The sequence below is a fragment of the Sphaerodactylus townsendi genome, linkage group LG16 (genome assembly GCF_021028975.2).
Source record: "Sphaerodactylus townsendi isolate TG3544 linkage group LG16, MPM_Stown_v2.3, whole genome shotgun sequence".
NCBI classification, from domain to species: Eukaryota; Metazoa; Chordata; class Lepidosauria; order Squamata; family Sphaerodactylidae; genus Sphaerodactylus; species Sphaerodactylus townsendi.
In genome coordinates, this window is record NC_059440.1 from 32,949,099 (window position 1) to 32,962,835 (window position 13,737).

Consider the following 13,737-nt stretch of genomic DNA (forward strand, 5'->3'; position numbering starts at 1 on the left):
TGGGTTGGCTTGGATGAGCAGAGAAGTTAGTGGTGGCACCCCAGCGAGAGAACACCTCCCCATCCCACCCTGGATCCCAGCCATAATGGGGTGCAAATCCCAGTTTTGGCACCTCCCCAACACCAGCCGAACTCCCACAACTGAAGCGCCTGGTACATTAGCTGGACACAGTTTGGATTCTGAAACTGAATGTAGCTTTCCACGCAGAGGAAAACCACAAACCTCCCTGCTCTTATGCACATAGCAGTCACGTGAACAGACTGGTTGGGAATATATCTGATGAACTGGATGGAAGGGGGACATCAACACCCTACAGTCACCAACATCGCAAAAAATTAAAAGTCAGCTGAAATCAGGATAAGTGGAGAGAGAACCTGCCCATGGGGTTTCCTGGTAATATATTAAAGGACGTGTTCTGTTCCCAGGACAAGACATGGTGTTCTCCAGTTTCAAAACAAAGGGCCCATTTAAGACTCATTCAAATTCGCCTCCTATCCAGTCCCAAGATTTCAAGAAGATAACTTCTCCTGTGTCCTCTTTTGTATGCAGATCAGCCATGGAAGGAGGGGGCATTCAACAGGAAGGGGGGCAGCTGGGTGGTTCAATTCCCCACTGGATCTGAACACAGTTGCAAAGGATTACTGTGGAAGAAGGACTCCCCACATTCACCCCTCGTGTGACCTGGTTTAAAACAAGTATGTCGAAATTGGATCTGGAAACTATGACCACAATCTCTGAACAGTTTATCGTTCATCTTACTCTGAACTAGGGTTGGGAGCTCTCGAAGTCTCCCAGGACAATTTGGAAATTGCCACCCACCCAAACGTTTACTTCTTATCCTAGAGGCCTATAAAGGCCGATTTCTTCACCTACACTTTTCTCCTTTGGACTCTCAACAATTCATTCCTTGGGGGGCATTGTTAGCCCTCTACTTTTGGATAAATTACAGGTTCACATTTCCCCTTGTTTACTTTATTTATACTGTGTTCTTCCCCCATTGGGACCCAAAGTAACTTACATTATTCTCTTTTCCTCTATTTTATCCTCACAACCACACTGTGAGGTAGGTTTGGCCGAGAGTGGAGGCACAGCCAAAAGTCACCCAACACACCTCTGGGGCAGGGAGGAGATTCAAACTTGGGTCTTTCAGATCACAGACACTCTAACCACTACACTATGCTGGCCGTCTTGAGTTTCTGGATTCGTTGGGTGGCCCCATTATGGAAACAGTGGCTAGCCAAGTCACTACCAGATGGCGAATTCTAATTCTAGTAATGTCTTGTGAGGATGTATTATCAAAGGCCTTCACGGCCAGAATCAACTGGTTGTTGGGGGTTTTCCAGGTTGTGCGGCTGTAGTCTGGGAGTTTTTGCTTCTAACATGTTGCTGCCCACCTGAAGATGCCGGCCACAGATGTGGGCAAGATGCTAAAGCAACCAGACCATGGCCACACAGCCCAGAAAACACACAACAGCCCGTTTGGGGAAGGCTTTGTTATACCTGAGCCACAACCAAAGGCAGTAATACTGAGTTATGCAAACCGACATTCTGCCTCTGCATAAGTCAGCCTTCTATGGAGAGCCCCATGGGGCTGAACAATTCAACTGTTGGCAGGCAAGGTGAGATATGGGTTCTAATCTCCTGTGGGCTACAACATTTACTAAGTAACCTGATCAATATCTCAGTCCAACATGACCTCCATAGGAAGGCCAAAATGAGGCGGAAAGAAACGTGCCACACCCATTTCCCTGGAGGAAAGGAGAGATAAAGATGTGATTAAAGTAGTATACCTTCTGATACCTGGGAATGAGAAAACCACACCCACTCCATTCAAACTGGGAAAGATACCAACAGGGAAAGCCCCACCGTTCCTTACAATTATGTGTGAGAACAACCCTTTTGCATGTATATCTCCTGAAGATGTGCTAGTACACCAGTGCCGTGCAACCCTCCCGCTCCCCATAAACACCTGAAAAACTCAAGCCGGCTAAGGTGCGCACAAGACTTGCACATGCGATTGCAATGGGAACCCACAGAAGTTTATCCTAGTCAGAGAAGCAAGCTACCTGACCACAAGCGCTCCGCCACCTCTTCCAAAAGGCTTAATTGGAGGGAAACCAAAGCCACGCTACCTGCCTTGGCCAGATCTGAACACCTCCAAACCAGGTAACCTTTGCTTCAGAAAGCTGGGTGATAAAGGTAACCTCTGGCTCCTGGCTCCAGCTAATCATTTGACAACAATTATAGGGATCCCTCCCATCCTTACGGCTTTCCCACGAGAAGAATATTCTTCTGAGCTTCATTCGGACTGCCCCAAAGCCAGCAAGAGGTTCTGTTGCAACAAGTTAGGTTTGCACAAGACCAGTATTTTTCAAGATAGATTCAGCTAGGGGAGTCTGCAGAAGAGAAGCAAGATTCAAGCCCAGGAGAACCTCCGAGACGAATAAGATTTTCAGGGTAGGAGCTCTCAAGAGTCAAAACTCCTAAGACTACACCCCAGAAATTAGCTTTTAAAGGTGCTTTTGAACTCAAATTATTTTTCAAGTACTTTCCCTCCTCTTCTGGGATTTTGGTCTCTTGTAAAAAATTTACAGTGCAAAAAAAGTTCTTTGCCACCTGCTTTATTTAGCACGTATCTTGCTCTCTAACGTACATTTTTTCACAGCAATATCAGCTGACTCTTCTCCCAACACTGAATAAAAAGAAGTTGGATTTAGATTCTGCCTTTCTCTCCTACAAGGCAGCTTACTAACTCCTTTCCCATCCTTCCCCCACAACAGACACCTTGTCAGGTCAGTGCGGCTGAGAGAGCTCCAAAGAACTGGAACTGGCCCAAAGTCACCCAGCAGGCTTCACGTGGAGGAGTAGGGAATTGAACCACTCCAGATTAGAACCCACTGCTCTTAACCACTACTTTTGGTACAGAGGGACCAGATTGCCACATGGAACACAATGGAGAGAGGGGTGGGAAGGAAAAATGCAACCAAGGAACCTGTTGAACACAGGACCAAATCTATGCACACCCCTAGTGCCACCACAGCACGCACAACTACAGCAACACAAAGTACATTCCACTCCAGGCTTTTACTGGAAGCCATCCACACATCAGATGCTTTTCTACTCTAAAGACTGAAGTTTTCAAGATCCATCTTCCAAATGAGATCCCAGGGAGCAAATTTTAATATTTCCTGTGGGACGGGGAACAATCTCTTGCTCCGAATCTTGGACAGTACTAAGTAAAGCAGATGTGACATCTAATGTTGAACAAGGTGAATGCTACCAGTTATGGGTATTTGAAGGGGGAAAGAAGAAAAGCCAGAAACCCAGGAAGATATCCCCTGTACTTGTAAACACCTTGAGGACTTTGCCCCAGACTGGCCCAGGTATGCCGGTCGCCTCGGTCCACAGCTCCAGGGGCAAGCACTTCTCCAGATGTTAATTCGGCACTCAAGTTCGGAAAATACCCAGAAACACAAGCAGTGATCACACCCAGATTTGCAAGAGCTTGCTCAGAACCAGCCCAGTGGCGCCAAAGGGGAAACCAATCGGCACTTCCAAATTGGCAAGAGTTCCTTCGTGGGGCCTACCTCACAGGGCCTGCGTGAAAGCCAGCCAGACCCCTTTGCCGGGAGGGCACTGAAGTTCGAAGATATCTGCAGCAGGGCTTAGGACTCGGCCCACAAGAAGCCCCCTGCCTGCGGCACCTGGGAAAAGTTCAACCAGACAGCTGTAGCATCCACTGGTGTGAGTTTCCCAAACAACAAAGAAGTCCTAAATGCGATCAATGGGTTTGCCTGGGAGGCATTCCGGGATTCTTGTCAGTTTCCCGCAACTAACAACAAGCACAACTACTTTGCCCCTCGGGGGACTTCCCTGCGAATTGCAACGGTTGTTAAACGACGCCAGAAAAGAAGTGGAAAGGAGCACAGTATTCGGACCCGGAGAGGCCAGGCCAGCTGCGGGCAAGCCCAGGGCGGCCAAGTCACCCCCCCCCCCCGCCCCGGGCCCGGCTTCTACCCCAAACAGGTTACTGGATTGGCCCTTCAGTTCCCACGGGATCGGGCGCACAGACCCCCCGGGTTGCTCCAGGAGGGCAGAGAGATCCGGGAACGAGCTTCCTCGGCAGCCCCCTTTCCCCGACCGACTCCCGGCTTGCAATTTTCAGCGGACACCCCCCCCCCTCCAACGCGCCCCCACCAACCGCGCGGCCCAGGAATCCGGAGCCCACAGGCGCTCCCGGCCCCCCTCTTACCTCCCGAGGCGCCCGGGGGAGACCATGCCGAGAGGTCGCCCTGCTGCGCGCTCCTTCTGGACGGGGCGGCTCCGGGGGGACAGGCGGGCTGCCCGGGCTTGCTTTGCAAAAGGGGGCCGGCTGGCTGGCTGGCTGCGGGGCTTCCTTCCTTCCTTCCGCCCGGCCCGGGGTTGCAGCAGTGCAAGCGGGGCTGCCAGGGACCCAGGAGCGCCGCGCGTCCCCTCCGCCGCCGCCAGCCCTGCCCAGCGGCTGCTCCCGGGCGCCAGACGCGGCTAAAAGGCGAGCGCGGCCGGTCACATGACGAGCGCCCGCCCCACCCAGCGCCCGCCGGGGCGGCGCTTCCTCCGGAGCCCCTCCCGCTGCTGGAGACCCGCCGGCCCCCCGCCCGCCCGCCCGGGCGCAGCAGCAGCAGCGGCAGCGTACCTAGGCAAACTGGAGCCCTGGGCAAAACCTGCGTTTGATGCCCCCCCCCCATGGGCGGCCACCCTCCCCCACCCCCACCGTGACCAAACAGTGATTTCCCCCCCCCCCCCACCAGGTCGTTTCCAAGTCCCCATCACATTCTGAAACAGTGGTATGGACTACAATTCCCATCAACCCCTGCCAGCATGGCCAATTGGGAATTGGAGTCCATAACATCTGGAGTGCCAAAGGTTCACCACCACGGTATCTAGAACATGCCCCAACTCAATGGGCCATGCCACACAGCAGAAATATTTTTTTTGAAAACATTTTCAAAATGCTTTCCAAATGTTTTATTACTGCTATGATAACATTTTATGGTGTTGTATCCAGTCCCCCCCCCCCAAATTGGGGGAAACAGCATCACTTTCAATGTTATTTAAACTGGGGACCGCAGATTCTCCCTTTAAGGTGGATTTAAAAGGAGAATCTGGGGAAATTTAGGGGGTGCCTGCTGTCAGGGGTGCAATTATTAGGATAGCAGCACCACAATTTCGGAGTATCTTCGTGAGCCCGTATTGATGATACCACCCAGGTTTGGTGAAGTTTGGTTCAGGGGGTCCAAAGTTATGGACCCTCAAATGTGTAGCCCCCATCTCCAATTAGCTGCCATTGGAAACAATGGGAGATGGGGCACTCCTTTTGGGAGTCCATAACTTTGGACTCCAAACCAAACCTCACAAAACCTGGGTGATAACATCAAGAGAGTCTCCTGAACATTTCCTGAAATTTTGGTGCTGTTAGCCTAAAAACTGCACCCCCTGCAGGCCAAAAATGGAAAATACACTGAAAATACAAAAAAATCCCACAAACCAACCTGCATTTTTGGTCCCCACCACAAGGGGGCGCCCTGGGCAACTGCCCACTTTGTCCAATGGGAGGAACGCCTCTGAGCAGCAGCAAGAGTTGCCTCCTGAGAGGGATCGTAGTAATCTGGGTGGCTGCCACCCTCCTCAGCACGCTTGGGAGCAGGCTTACCCGAAAGTAAATCAGGAGACGGTTAAGAGGCCATGTGCCCAAGCGAGCACGCACCGGAATGTGCCCACACTGGGGAAGGCGCAGTACAGAGGAGCTCCCTTCCGAATAAACAAGTGTCGGAGTGGGGCCCCTGCAGTTTGTTTGCAAACCGTGCAGAACCAGTTGTTAAAATGGTGCTTGCAAACAACCAGTTATAAAACTGTAACAGTATAAAAGTGTAACTAGGAGCCGTGGGGTGTAGTGGTTAAGTGCTTGCACTGCCACTCACACAGTCAGGAGTTCGAGCCCCCTGTGGGTCAGATACCCTGGCAGCTGGCTCATGGTCAACTCAGCCATCCATCCATTCCTTGGTCGGTAAATGAGTACCTACCCTGTTTCCCCGAATATAAGACATCCCCAGAAAATAAGACATAGCAGAGTTTTTGCTGAAGTGGGAAATATAAAGCATCCCCCAAAAGTAAGACGCAGCAAAGTTTTTGTTTGGAAGCATGCCTGACGAACAGAACACAGAAAAATAAGACATCCCTTGAAAATAAGACATAGCGCATCTTTGGGAGCAAAAATTAATATAAGACACTGTCTTATTTTCGGGGAAACACGGTAGCTCCAATTGGCCGTGCTGGCAGGGGATGATGGAAATTGTAGTCCATAACATCTGGAGTGCCAAAGGTTCGCCACCACGGAACCTAGCTCATAGCTAGGGGGTAAAGAATAGGCAGGGAAAGCAATGGCAAACTTCCCCACAAAAGAGGCTTGCCTATGAAATTATCTTTTTTACTTTATTTATTTATTTATTTATTTATTTATTTATTTATTTATTATATTTGTAGACCGCCCCATCCCCTTTAAAAGTGTACCAGACTTCTCTCTGTGATGATACACCTCTGAAGATGCCAGCCACAGATGCAGGCGAAATGTTAGGAACAAGATCACCACACGGCCCAGAAAACCCACCAGAACCAGTTGCAAAATTCTTTACTGCCCAGAAAACCCACCACAACCAACCAGTTGTAAAATTCTTTGAATCCCACCACTGGCTACATGTTCATTCTTACTTGGGTGTAAATGTTACTGAAAGCAATAGGGCTACCTGTTAGTAATCAGGGCTGGGCTGGGTAAAGACTGCAGTCCAAAACGTGCTCCGTTTGTGTGGTGGCCAGCCCTGAAGAGATCCAACTAGCGTCCACCCAAGCCGGGGCCTCTTCTGTCATGGCCCCACCTCGGTGGCAAGCTCTGTCTAATAAGATCTGGGCCTGGCGGGACATCAAGGCCTCCCCCTTCTTTCCTTCCTTTTCCCATCCTTTCTCTCCCCTTTCCTTCCTTTCTTCCATCTTTTTATCCCTTCTCACTTTACCTGTTTTAGGGTAGCTTTTCCAATTGGGAAACTGCAGAAGTTTAGAGACATTTTATCTATGAGGCTTTGAAGCGAAAGTTTTAACTGCTGAAACTGGAACTCTTTGTAGTTTTAACTGCTAGAAGTAAATTTGCATTGGAAACGTTAGAAACCGGCCTGAGCTCCTATCCGGAGGAGAAGTATACAAATCTAATCCACCAAATCAAGATTGCTTTGGGGTTTGCCTCAGCCTGTTAATCGAGATTGTAAACTTTCATAGGAACACCTAATTAGGGTGTAACTTCACGGACAGAGAGTGCCCTCTCAAACATAGCTGGACGTAATTGTACTTAAATATTGATGGGCTCCAACTTCAAAGAGAAAAACAGTTTCTCTTTGAAGGTGGAGCAGCAGTGGCGTAGTGGTTAAGAGCAGGTGCATTCTAATCTGGAGGAACCGGGTTTGATTCCCCGCTCTGCTGCTTGAGCTGTGGAGGCTTATCTGGGGAATTCAGATTAGCCTGTATACTCACACACACGCCAGCTGGGTGACCTTGGGCTAGTCACAGTTCTTTGGAGCTCTCTCAGTCCCACCTACCTCACAGGGTGTTTGTTGTGAGGGGGGAAGGGCAAGGAGATTGTAAGCCCCTTTGAGTCTCCTATGGGAGAGAAAGGCAGATCTAAATCCAAACTCTTCTTCTTCTCTCCAGTTCTCCAATGAATTTGGCCAGACAAAAGAACACATTTCTCACCTCTGCATCAGCCATTTGTGGAACTCATCGGTACATCAAGACCCGTAACACACCCCTTAAGTTGCAGCTGATTTTTGGTCACCCCAACAGGGTTTCTTTGCAGGAAATGAGCAGTGGTGGTTAGCGGTACCTGTGTCTGGGTCAGACCCCAGATTTCCTTGGTGGTTTCCATCCAAATGCTTGCTGGGGCTGACCCTGCTGACCTTCTGAGATCTAGCCAGCCCGGACTATTCAAATCAGGTAGATAGCTTTAAAAATCTATTATTAGACTCACAGAGGAGGGTGGGACTATCAACTATGATAAGCAGTGATCGTAAAATGTATCTTCCAGGTGCAGAGACAATACCACTGAGCTGGGAACAAACTAGTGGAAGGGCACTGATTGGGAGTTTATCAAATGCATTTGGTTGCCCATTGTTGGAGAAGGAGACAGGGATATGCTAAACAGATGGTAGCTTTTTATGAACACAATGGGCCACGCTCAGCCTTTGTCTCACATGCGGGGGTGGGGGGGATGTAGCAGTGTCAAATCTTGGGTTCAAATCCCTGCTGAAACATAAAAACATGCTCTTTTCATCTCTGTTTCTAGGGTAACTTTCCTCAGGATGGTAATGACGGAAAAGGCAGCCAAACTGTGATTCTTGGAGGAAGGGTGGTATTTTTAAATAATGCACATGGAGTCATTGTGGAGTCATTCCTGCATAAACATCTCTAAGGACCTCGAAGAGCAGGTCCATCTAAGGCTATTAGCCACATTGTCTGAACAGAACGTCCACATTTAGGAACAGTAGATACCATTTAAAATCCAAGAACAAAGGAAGTATGTCGATTTGATGCAGCAAGATTTGGTTTCATTTTCAAAGATGGCTGTTTTCTTGAGCAGTAAGGAGGAACAAGACTAAAAACCAGATGGTATATTTTGATATTACTTAGATCAGCAGTCCCTGACATTTTGAGCCTGTGGGTACATTTGGAATTCTGAAAAGACATGGTGGGCCCGGCAGCAAAATGGCTGCTGCAGGAGGCGGAGCTAGCCACAAAATTATTTCTACTAACTTTAGTAATACAGCGCAGATCCTTATGCTGTGGTGGCAGCTGCTGCCAAAGCAACCTTTTAACATTAAATAACCGATCCAGTGGTGGCGAACCTTTGGCACTCCAGATGTTATGGACTACAATTCCCATCAGCCCCTTCCAGCATGGCCAATTGGCCATGTTGGAAGGGGCTGATGGGAATTGTAGTCCATAACATCTGGAGTGCCAAAGGTTCGCCACCACGGCGAGGTCAATCAGAACCCTTGCTAGGCAAAAGTCCTACCTGGCCCATTCACTTCCTAAAAACCCTTGGCAGACACCAGAGAAGGTGTTGGTGGGCACCACAGTGCCCCACGACGCCATGCTGGAGACCTGTGACTTAGATGCTGTTTCCTTATTGGCTACTTTGCCAACAGTGACACAGCAACTCTGGTGATTACTAATTTTTCAAATGGTGCCAGTAATGTATATAAACAGTGAGCGTGAGAGAGAGACAGAAGGGGTGTGACAGACAGCATGAAAACAATCCAATGCAATTATGTACCGACTTGACATAAACATACAAATTACTACTGGGAAGCACTCCCAAATTATTTGGATTACAGCTCTGATTGCTAAGGGAACAGCCTGATGTCACTACGAAGCCATCTAAAAGAAAATAATTGATGCTCTTGTCAAGGTGTGGAGGTTTGGGATCAGATGCATCGAGTATTTATGTGTTCTGCCCCAGAAGCAACCACCAGAATGCACTCTGCACAAACTCAGAGGTGCATGATCTTTAGGTCAGCTTTTAGAAACCGAGTCTGTTGTCCTTCTTTCCCCCATCATAAATGAAAGTCACTCTGCTCATGTTCAGAGGTATGTTGATCCTTCTTTAAGAAAACTGTATTTTTAATTTTACTTCACTTATATACCCAGCCTTTACCTCCAACGGTGATCCCAAGCAATTTACATCATTCTCCCCTCCACTGTTTTATACTCAAATCAACTTTGTGAAATAGGCCAATCTGAGTGTGTGTGATTGGTGACCCAAGGTGACCCAGCCAGCTTCTGTGGGGTGGGGTGGGGGATTCAAACCTGGGTGTCAACTGATCTTCAGACAACAGAGATCCATGGAGAATGGCTACTTTGGAGGGTAGACTCTGTGGTATTATGCCCCATGGAAATTCTCTCCTCCCCCAAGCCCCACCCTCTTCAGGAATCCGCAGGAATTCCAACAGGAATCACCAAACGCTTCCTAACTCAGAGTTGGCAACCCTGGGGGAAAACAAATAGCACAGAAATAGTTAAAGACCGATTTATTTACAAAGAGCGTGGGAGGTGGCTACTGGCAGCTTGTGACCAAACTGAAGATGGATGTTGGTTATTATTTTTTAAATTTTTAAACCACCTCTCCCTTTTCAGGCTCAAGGCAGTTGGCATTCCATAACATAAAACCAATAACAATATCTAAAACAATCCAATTCTCAAGATTGCAATCCTGCCCTGGACCTCTTCAAGATCTCAGGTGGGGAGGGACTGTCTGACCACAAGCTTGCTGAACTTGGATGCCCAAAGTGGGCATTGGCTATGGCTGCAAGCCTTCAGTGGTGGCAGATTTCACGGAATTACAGCTGGTCTCCTGGTTAGGTTACAGAGATCATGGCTGGAGAACACGGCTACTTTGGAAGGCCAACTCTATGGTTTTATACCTCGCTGAGACCCCTCCCCTCCCCAAACCTTGCCTCTCCTGGGCTCCACCCCCTAAACCTTCAGGAATTTCCCAGGCTAGAGATGGCAACCCAATATACCGTGTTTTCCCCAAAATAAGACAGTGTCTTATATTAATTTTTGCTCCCAAAGAGGTGCTATGTCTTATTTTCAGGGGATGTCTTATTTTTCTGTGTTCTGTTCGTCGGGCATGCTTCCAAACAAAAACTTTGCTACGTCTGAGTTTCGGGGGATGCCTTATATTTTGCACTTCAGCAAAACCTCTACTACGTCTTATTTTCAGGGTATGTCTTATATTCGGGGAAACGGGGTAGCTTTTGTGCTGGGCAAGCCCAGGTGACAGTCCTTAGGACCATGGTGGCTTTTTCTTGCAAGGCGATTGGCGTCCCTTCCTCAGCCTTGGCACATCTTTTTCTTCTGCTCTCATGGAGCCAGGGCACTTTCCCCCCTTATCTTGGTTTTGCGCAAGGGGAGGGGAATGCCTGGGCCGTCCTGTTCTAGTGGGCAGATACGGCTGTCGACACCGTAAGACCCTGATAGAGCTGTTTCACTTGGGTGTAAATTCAGTCTGCATGATTTTTGACGGGTAGCTGTGGACGATCAGTTCAGCCTGCCCTCTGCGGCAGAGATTAGGCCCTGCCGAATGCCGGCAGAACTTGCGTGTGGAGGAAGCTCCAGGGTTTTGCTGTACTAAAAACAAGTCCTCTCTGTCCATACCCTTCTGGGGCACTATCTCAAAACAGCTGGGATACTTCGGAACTTGACAATTGGGGGAGGAAGGGGGTGTTTCAGAACATAAACAAGATGGACGGACTAATAGCAGAATCTCCATGCTCTTGGTTCAAATTTTAAAATGTTTTCAGATGGACATTAAAAGAATAGCCCTGTTGGATCAGACCACTGGTCCCTCTAACCCAGCATCCTGTTTCACACAGAGGGCAGCCGGTTGACCTTTAGGGTCAGAAACAGCATATAGAGGCTGAGGTCTCACAGTACTGGGATTCAGAAGTCGACTGCCCTCGAGTATGCAGATTCCCTTCAGTCACCAGGACTATAGTAGCCACTGATAAGACCGGTCCTTGGAATTTTTAGGCAGTAAACTAAAACCACAAGTAACTCACTGTCACAGGCTATGGTGACGGCTGCGAGCTTCAATGGTTTATGAAGGCGGTTAGACAAGGCCAAGGAAGATAGATTCGTCAAAAGCCTACAAGAATGAAGGTTGAGTGGGGGCATCTTTCAGCATTGCTGAGGCTGGGGCAATAATGAGGCCAGGGGGAGATAGTTTCTATGCCCATTGCCGACCTTTAGGGACATTTGTAGGAAAACAGGGTGATGAATGAGTCACTGGTGTAGACAAACAGGGACCACCTATGTTCTTCCGAACCAGCCTTCCTGCGCACTCCATTAGGGGGAGGCTGGTACTAAGGACCAGGATGGTATTGCAGTTAAAATGTCAATCTAGAACCTGGGAGAACCAGGTTCGACTCCCCACACGGCTATGGAAGCTTGTTGGGTGACCATTGGCCAGCTACACACTCTATCCTACCTACCTAGAACCAGGGGGCATACATTGAAAATGCTGGGGGGAAGAATTAGGACTAATAAAAGGAAACACTTCTTCACGCAATGTGTGATTGGTGTTTGGAAGATGATGCCACAGGTGGTGATGGTCACTAACCTGGATAGCTTTAAAAGGGGCTTGGACAGATTTATGGAGAAGTCGATTTATGGCTACCAATCTTGATCCTCTTTGATCTGAGATTGCAAATGCCTTAGCAGACCAGGTGCTCAGGAGCAGCAGCAGCAGAAGGCCATTGCTTTCACATCCTGCATGTGAGCTTCCAAAGGCACCTGGTGGGCCACTGCAAGTAGCAGAACGCTGGACTAGATGGACTCTGGTCTGATCCAGCTGGCTTGTTCTTATGTTCTTACCTCAAAGTGTTGTTGTGTATATAATTTATGAGAAGTGAATGATGTAAGGCATTTGGGGGTGTTCAATAGAGAAAAAGGGGAGACAAAGATGTGCTCAAATCCACACCTGGCACATCTGACCTGGGTGCCCAGAAATCAGTAGGGCCCGAAAGCAGGAGTGAGAATCAAGGCCAGAAGCTGACGGGCAGAACTGGGTTCCTAGTCTTGCTACTGGGGTCGGCCAGTCCAGAGCCTTCTTAGTGCCTGCCCCTTGCAAGAGTGGTCGTTGCAATCCAAACGATGAGCACATGGCTGCTGAAGTCAGAGGCAGCTGGGGCCTGTTTGGAGCAGGGGAACACAAAATACACACACTCTCTCTCTCACACACACACTCAGGCTCTGCTTTACAACTGCTACACAACAGTCCAAACCAGTCAGATTCTGCACAGAGAAAACATTTTCCAATCCAAGCCATTTCCCATTCTCTTTCTGGGGCAGGCAAGAACATTTCTGCAGTAAATGCAGGGGCTGGGGGTGGGAAGAGATTCTAACCAGAAAAGCCAGTGGGAGAGATTTTGCTATGGAGGTTCCTGTTCCCCTTCATTTGTCAAGGAAACGCCAGCCGGGTCCTGTTACAATCAGCAGCACCACGTCCGTCCCATCGTTCACGTCCCCGCTACAGTCTGCCAGCAATACCTGCAGGAGAGCTGCATTGCTACGAGGAATGTGCCAACTCACTGCAGAGGTAGGAACCGCTTACAGCACACACAGTATTTTGTGAAGCAGCTCTGAGGATCGGCCCGGTTTCCCAGGGCTATTTCTGGACCAGCACGTCTTCCTCAAGATCAATGGGGCTTCTCCGTTTCTTGTGATGCCAGAATGTGGAGTCAACAAACAGAAGCAAGTCAGACAAAACTTCAGATCAGTCCCATGTTCTTACTTAACTTAGGAGGCTTGTGCCTGACGATTTGGAGATTACTACTAGATGTTTTCCTTGAAAAACATTAGACAATCCACAGTAGCTCTAATCAATGGAACCTCCACGTTCCAAGGTTGTATCTCTCAAAACATCAGACACTAGAGAGAAACAGGAAAAGTGTTCATAGCTTGGTTTGTGAGAATTCCAAAGGCATCCAGCAGAGCATTGTGGGTAAATGCAATGCTGAACTATTAGCAATAGTAATCATAACAAACATGGCCAGTATGATACAGACAGAATTTGCTTGTTGTTGGGTGGTTCGGGCTCAGTGGAATGTGAATTGGTGGCCTTCTTTTTGTTGAAGATGTGAACACGGACTGATG

General features: G+C 48.7%; 1 protein-coding gene across 1 annotated transcript in view; it reads right to left on the minus strand.

Moving 5' to 3' along the window:
- The window catches only part of SPSB1 (splA/ryanodine receptor domain and SOCS box containing 1), a 43,936-nt gene extending 39,409 nt beyond the window's left edge, over window positions 1-4,527 (minus strand). Inside the window, exon 1 of the mRNA XM_048519561.1 lies at window positions 4,253-4,527. The gene's annotated coding sequence lies outside the window, so the exon portion shown is untranslated. The remainder of the gene's footprint in view (window positions 1-4,252) is intronic.
- Window positions 4,528-13,737: the final 9,210 nt, after the last annotated feature.